The sequence below is a fragment of the Mus caroli genome, unplaced genomic scaffold (genome assembly GCF_978045245.1).
Source record: "Mus caroli unplaced genomic scaffold, Mus_caroli_1 scaffold_9, whole genome shotgun sequence".
Classification (NCBI taxonomy): domain Eukaryota; kingdom Metazoa; phylum Chordata; class Mammalia; order Rodentia; family Muridae; genus Mus; species Mus caroli.
Window position 1 is genome coordinate 69,666,107 of NW_028227264.1, and position 6,138 is coordinate 69,672,244.

The window sequence follows — 6,138 nt, forward strand, 5'->3', positions numbered from 1 at the left end:
ACCAAAGGCCTCTCCTCCCATTGATGACCAACTAGGCCATTCTCTGCTACATATGCACCTAGAGCCATGAGTCCCTCCATGTGTTTTCTTTGATTGGTGGTTTAGTCCCAGGGAGCTCTGGGGTTACTGGTTAGTTCATATTGTTGTTCCTCCTATGGGGCTGCAAACCCCTTCAACTCCTTGGATACTTTCTCTAGTTCCTTCATTAGGGACCCTGTGCTCTGTCCAATGGATGGCTGTGAACATCCACTTCTGTATTTGTCAGGCACCAAAGCAACTCTTGTAAGGACAATATTTAATTGGGGCTGGCTTACAGGTTCAGAGGTTCAGTCCATTATCATCAAGGCAGGAAGCATGGCAGCATCCTGGCAGGCGTGGTGCAGGAGGAGCTGAGAGTTCTACATCTTCATCTGAAGGCTGCTAGGAGAAGATTGGCTCCCATGTGGCTAGAAAGAGGGTTTTAAAGACCACACCAACAGTGACACACTTCCTCTAACAAGACCACCGCTCTTAATAGTGCCACTCCCTGGGCCAAGCATGTTCAAACCACCACACCTTTGCCCATGGTATTTATCACAATAGAAAGCAAACTAGAACACATGACAATGTTAAGCTTTAAACCCAGGACAAGTGGCTGAGTGCCTGTTTAATAAATTATCAAAGCAGACTGGCCTCCAGGGTCTCCCATTATCCCCCAGTCCTGTTACTGGGTATGGCTGGCATATCCCGCCCTTCACCCTGAACTCTCCAGCCCAGTTGCTAGGCTGCTCTTCCCCCAGAGGCCCTTCCCTATATAATCCACACACTTTGGTCACCTCCCCCTTTTTTACCTTTGACCTCCTGGGTGCTGCAACTGGTTCTCCTCTCCCCTCTCTATTCCCCTCCCCCCACATGGCTCAGGGTCACAGCTACTCTGGGCTCTCCCACATGTCCCTGCCTCTAGCTCTGCTCTCCCAGATATCTGTAATAAACTTTCTCCTCCACCAAACCTAGGAGCAGTCATACTACTTTCTTTCTTTCTTTCTTTCTTTCTTTCTTTCTTTCTTTCTTTCTTTCTTTCTTTCTTTCTCTCTTTCTCTCTTTCTCTCTTTCTCTCTTTCTCTCTTTCTCTCTTTCTCTCTTTCTCTCATTCAGACAATGTGTAGCACTCTGGACTTAACTCATCCAGTCCTGGGGCTTCGTGTTGGTTTCTAGATTGTAGCCCTTCCTTCCATAGTCTGCCTTATCTGAGGGTGATGGGTGGACAGGAAGGGAAGGTGCTCAGGACCTGCAGTTGAACCATGTGCTTTCTCTGGGATAAATTCTACTTCATTGTTTTCTTTTTTTTTTTTTTTTTTTTTTTTACAAAGACCTTTCTTCTACAAAAGGGCTGTGGGTTGCTTCTTTGTAATGCAGTGTCATCTTTTCAAAGCAACCCCACAAGTACCATAACAGTGGAAGCCCCTTTCTTTATGTGATGGTTTGTATATGCTTGGCCCAGGGAATTGCACTTTTAGGAGGTGTGGCCGTGTTGGAGTAGGTGTGTCACTGTGGGGCGTGGGTTTTAAGATCCTTACCCTAGCTGCCTGGAAGCCAGTCTTCTCCTCCCTACCCTTGGAACAGGATGTAGACCATGCTCCCCAACCCTGATGAGAATGGACTGAACCTCTGCACCTGTAAGCCAGCCCCAATTAAATGCTGTCCTTATAAGAGTTGCTTTGGTCATGGTGTCTGCTCACAGCACTAAAACCCTAACTAAGACACTCTACTTCATCTTTAAAAAGCAAAGGCTATATTTTAAGTATCAGCGTGTCTTTCCCTTGTTTAAATGAGTCCTTCCGAAAGACATTGCTGAGGATATGCTAAGGGTAAGCCGTGGCTGCTCACTCCATAGGTGAATAGCTCAAATAGCTTAGGCTCACTTGACTCCTGGGTTCCTTTCTTTCAAAGAACAGGGTGTCTGCAGAGGTGGGTAATCCCTGCTGTAGTGATGTACTTAACTGCGGGCCTCCCCCCCCCCCCCCCGTGCCCATTCTGGTACCTGGAGCACTTCCTTTTCCAGCGGTGCTCTTGGCGAGCTCCATGTACGGAAGTGTTCTTTTCAGAGCACCCAAACCACACAGTCTCTCATGCACTCAGCTCCAACCTCTGTGCTCTTGTACCCACTTCAGCCTCTCATCTGGATGGGGAGACCCTATAGGCTATAAGACTACTGACTCCCCCACTATATGTGCTGTACTCCCTGCTCCGTCTTCCTTATAGGGAACTTCCACCCACAGGCAAGATGAGCAGAAAGGGCAAAACCCCAAGGCACAGCTGGCTGGACCTCAGCAGCTGGATAGCCACGTCCACCCCACACCCACCCCATACAGCCAAGCTGTTCATCGTTCTCTCCTTCATATTCCCATGGAGAATCCCTTTTGATTATTGCTATTTCCTTCCTTCCTTCCTTTTAAGATTTATTTATTTCATGTATGTGAGTACACTGTCTCTGTCTTCAGACACACCAGAAGAGGGCATCAGATCCCATGGCAGATGGTTGTGAGTCACTATGTGGTTGCCGGGAGTTGAACTCAGGACTTCTGGAGCAATCAGTGCTCTTTTTTTTTTTTTTAGGTATTTTCCTCATTTACATTTCCAATGCTATCCCAAAAGTCCCCCATACCCTACCCACCCACTCCCACTTCTTGGCCCTGGCATTCCCCTGTACTGGGGCATATAAAGTTTGCAAGTCCAATGGGCCTCTCTTTGCAGTGATGGCCGACTAGACCATCTTTTGATACATATGCAGCTAGAGACAAGAGCTCCGGGGTACTGGTTAGTTCATATTGTTGTTCCACCTATAGGGTTGCAGGTCCCTTTAGCTCCTTGGGTACTTTCTCTAGCTCCTCCATTGGGGCAATCAGTGCTCTTAACACCTGAGCCACCTCTCCAATCTTATTGCTATTTTCTTAGTGGGGGGAAATTAAGAGAGGAAGGAGGGGCCTGGTGGTATGGTTCTGTGGAGGAACAATGGCTCCTGTGGCCTCCTTTACAGTACCCGGGTACTGGGTGGGTACCACCGATGTTTGAAGCCGTGAATGTCCAGTGCTGCTCCTGGACAGCCGTGTTTGCTGTGTTCCCTCCAAACAAGTTCAGCCGTAAGGCATAGCTATGAAGTCGGTGGGAAGCTGGAGATGATCAAGGTTTGGATTTCCAAAGAGGTTGATCATTCTTCTTGGGAGTGAAAGGTTAGGCTGTGATTCAGAGGCCAGACCTGAAACTGGCCGCAAGTGTGTGCGTGTGTAAAAACATCTCCATAACATCACAGCTCCATTCCCACCAAACCACTAGGACAGGATCCCTGTGAGTGAAGGCAGCCTGTCAGAGCTCCTCCCGGCCAGTCAGTTCTCCAATCAGACTTCAGACCGGATTGATACTGCCCTTCCCAGGATGGAACCTGCATGCTGGCAAATCACAAGCACAGTGATTCACCTTAAGAGGACTGCTCGTGCTAGGCGGGTTATCTGTTTGTAAGATACACAATCCTGTTTCCAAGGAAACAAACTGGTCTATCCTAGGTTCACAGGACAGATAAGAGTGGCTGGAGAGGGAAGTGTTTTCTTCTCTATGAGGGTTAAAGATCCTTCCCCAGCCTTCGTGCCTGCAGCTCACTGCATTTATTATTGCAAAGGAAAGTTTCTATGGAGCTACTCACACACTTGAGCACCCTTTTCCTAGACAGACACAAGTCAGTAAACCAAGTAAGGTAACTTGCTTGTTAAAATAAGGGCTGTCCTTATTTTTAGTTTGCTGGCTCTGGTTCTTTTAGAAAACAGTTCACTTGGTTCAGAAGTTAAACTGAGAAATTAGCTAGCGGTAGCTAAATATTAGCAGATTGTTCCCGAGTCTGTACTCAGCTCCAGCACGGGAGAAGTGCCAAGCTTTAGATGAGTATACTCACAATGTAAGAACCAAGCACTTCAAAAATACTCAGAAAAAATATTCAGATTCATCCCTGGTGATCCCTAACTCGATCATGTTAACACCATTTCCCATCTGGTTTTGCATATAATTTGAAAGCCAACTTCTGTTTTTTTTTTTTTTTTTTCTTTTTTTGTGCACCACTGCTAGCAGATCTGGGTGCATTTGACCTTCCACACACATCCAGCTCTTGCCTTCCTCTCTCGTGACTCCCACCCTAGCTTGCCTCCTCAGCTTTACCCCAGGCTGCTCAGCAGAACCCAGAGGACTCCAGAGTTCTCCATTGCCCTAGCTTAGCCCATCCGCCGCCGTGTAGCAGCAAGAAGAGTCACTAAAATGCAAATCAAGTGGTTCCACCAGGATCAGAATCCTGCAGTAATTTCTTCTCTCACTTGGGTGGGATCTGAAGTGTTCACTATCTCTTCCAGAATCTTGCATTCCCTTATCTGTGACTTTGTTCTCTTATATCATTTCCAGCCGCTCTTATCAGATAAGGTGCCTATCTGACAAACACAGCAACCACACTTCTGTTAGTCATTTGCACTCAGCCTTGGGGAGGGGGTGGAGGGCGGGGGACACGACCGGGACCTGCCTGACGCCTGACTGTCACACACCCTCAGAGTTCTGTAAGCTCCAAGTGTGTCACAATCAGGAATGTTTTTCCCTGGACAAAAATCATCCGGTGCCTCCTTATACAGGGAATGGCTCTGACTTATGGCCTCAGGAACTGGAAGTGACTGCTAGCTCTAATAGTCAACATTGTCCTCTAACCTAGGATTATCTGGGAAGAGAATCCCTATGAGGAATTGTTTGGAATGGGTTGGCTTGTGGAAATGTCTGCGGGGCATTCAGCCTGAAACTCTGTGGCACCATTCCTCCATTTGGAGGACTGTGTAGGAGAGTGCTAGGTGAATGTCAAAGGTGCTCGCCATCCTGTTCTCTCTACTCTTGGCTGCTCTTGGATGGGATGTGACGAACTGCTTTGGATTCCCGCTGTCTCAGTTTCCCCTGCAGTACCCCCCCTCCCCCGCAAGCAGCTTTCTCTTGGGTGTAAATCAGGACGCCGCCATATTGCTGTTCATGGTTGCTTTAGACCTTTACTGAGGGTCAAAAAATAGTATCTCGAAGTTCCGGCCTGCTTCATGCTAAGTTCTGAAGAATCGAAGCTGGGGTGGGGGTGGGGGTGGGGGTGGGGAGGCACTCCCCTTGTGTTCTACTGCTCTTCTTGGCCCTGGTTCTTCTCTTTTCTTTATGAAACAACTGGAACTTCTCCAAAGGCAGTCATAAAACTAAAAGTGGTATCATGGCGGTCCCCGAAATTCTGTGAGCACTCCCACCCCCACCCCAGCAATGGGCAGAGACATCTCGGTGATGGTGGTGTTCTTGTATCAGTCAGGGGCGGAGCAGATGGCAGTCCTTTGTTCATCCTAGCTTGATGCCTGGTGTGGTGGCCAAGGGTGTTTTATGCCTAGGACTCATTTAAAAAAGAAAAGAGAAGAGAAGAGAAGAGAAGAGAAGAGAAGAGAAGAGAAGAGAAGAGAAGAGAAGAGAAGAGAAGAGAAGAGAAGAGAAGAGAAGAGAAGAGGGAAGGGAAGAAAGGAAAAGAAAAGAAAGGGAGAAAGGAAGAAAGGAAGGAAGAAAATTGTGACTAGCCAGGTGGTGATGGCATATGTCTTAAATCCCATTTAATCTTAGGAGACAGAGGCAGGAAGACATCTGTGATCTGGTCTACAAGAGTGTGTAACAGTGAATTTAGTTAAACGGCTCTGTGCTTCCCCTGGGTCGCACTCCTAGCCACCCACCAGAGTCCTCTGGATTTGCAAATCCAGTTAATTAACACCAGTTAATTTTTGACATGCTGTGACTAGCTATATACATATGTGTATACAGACTCCCATGTCATGTAGAACTTTTTGCTTCTGTGTTTCTCTTCACCTGTCCCTTGTTACAGAATTGGTGGCTGTGGGCTTTGTGGTGGTGGGGGAGGTACGATGTTACTCCTCCACCCTGATGATGTCTGTAACTAGGCTTGGCTCCTGTGTCTGCTCAATGCGAGGAAAAAGGATAAAGGTTCCTGACAGCTATTCCTGATTGTCAACTTGACTACATCTGGAACTAAAACCCCCAAGAGGAGGACACACCTGTGAGGGTTTTTGTTTGTTTGTTTGTTTCAGGGTTGTTGTTGTTTTTTGTTTT

The 6,138-nt window shown here is 47.4% G+C and overlaps 1 non-coding gene across 1 annotated transcript; it reads left to right on the plus strand.

Annotated features, from left to right (window-relative positions):
- The first annotated feature begins 5,282 nt into the window (after window positions 1-5,282).
- Window positions 5,283-5,423, plus strand: LOC115032212 (small nucleolar RNA SNORA48). The gene has a single exon (XR_003837868.1). It is a non-coding gene; the product is annotated as a small nucleolar RNA SNORA48 (small nucleolar RNA).
- The last annotated feature ends 715 nt before the right edge of the window (window positions 5,424-6,138 follow it).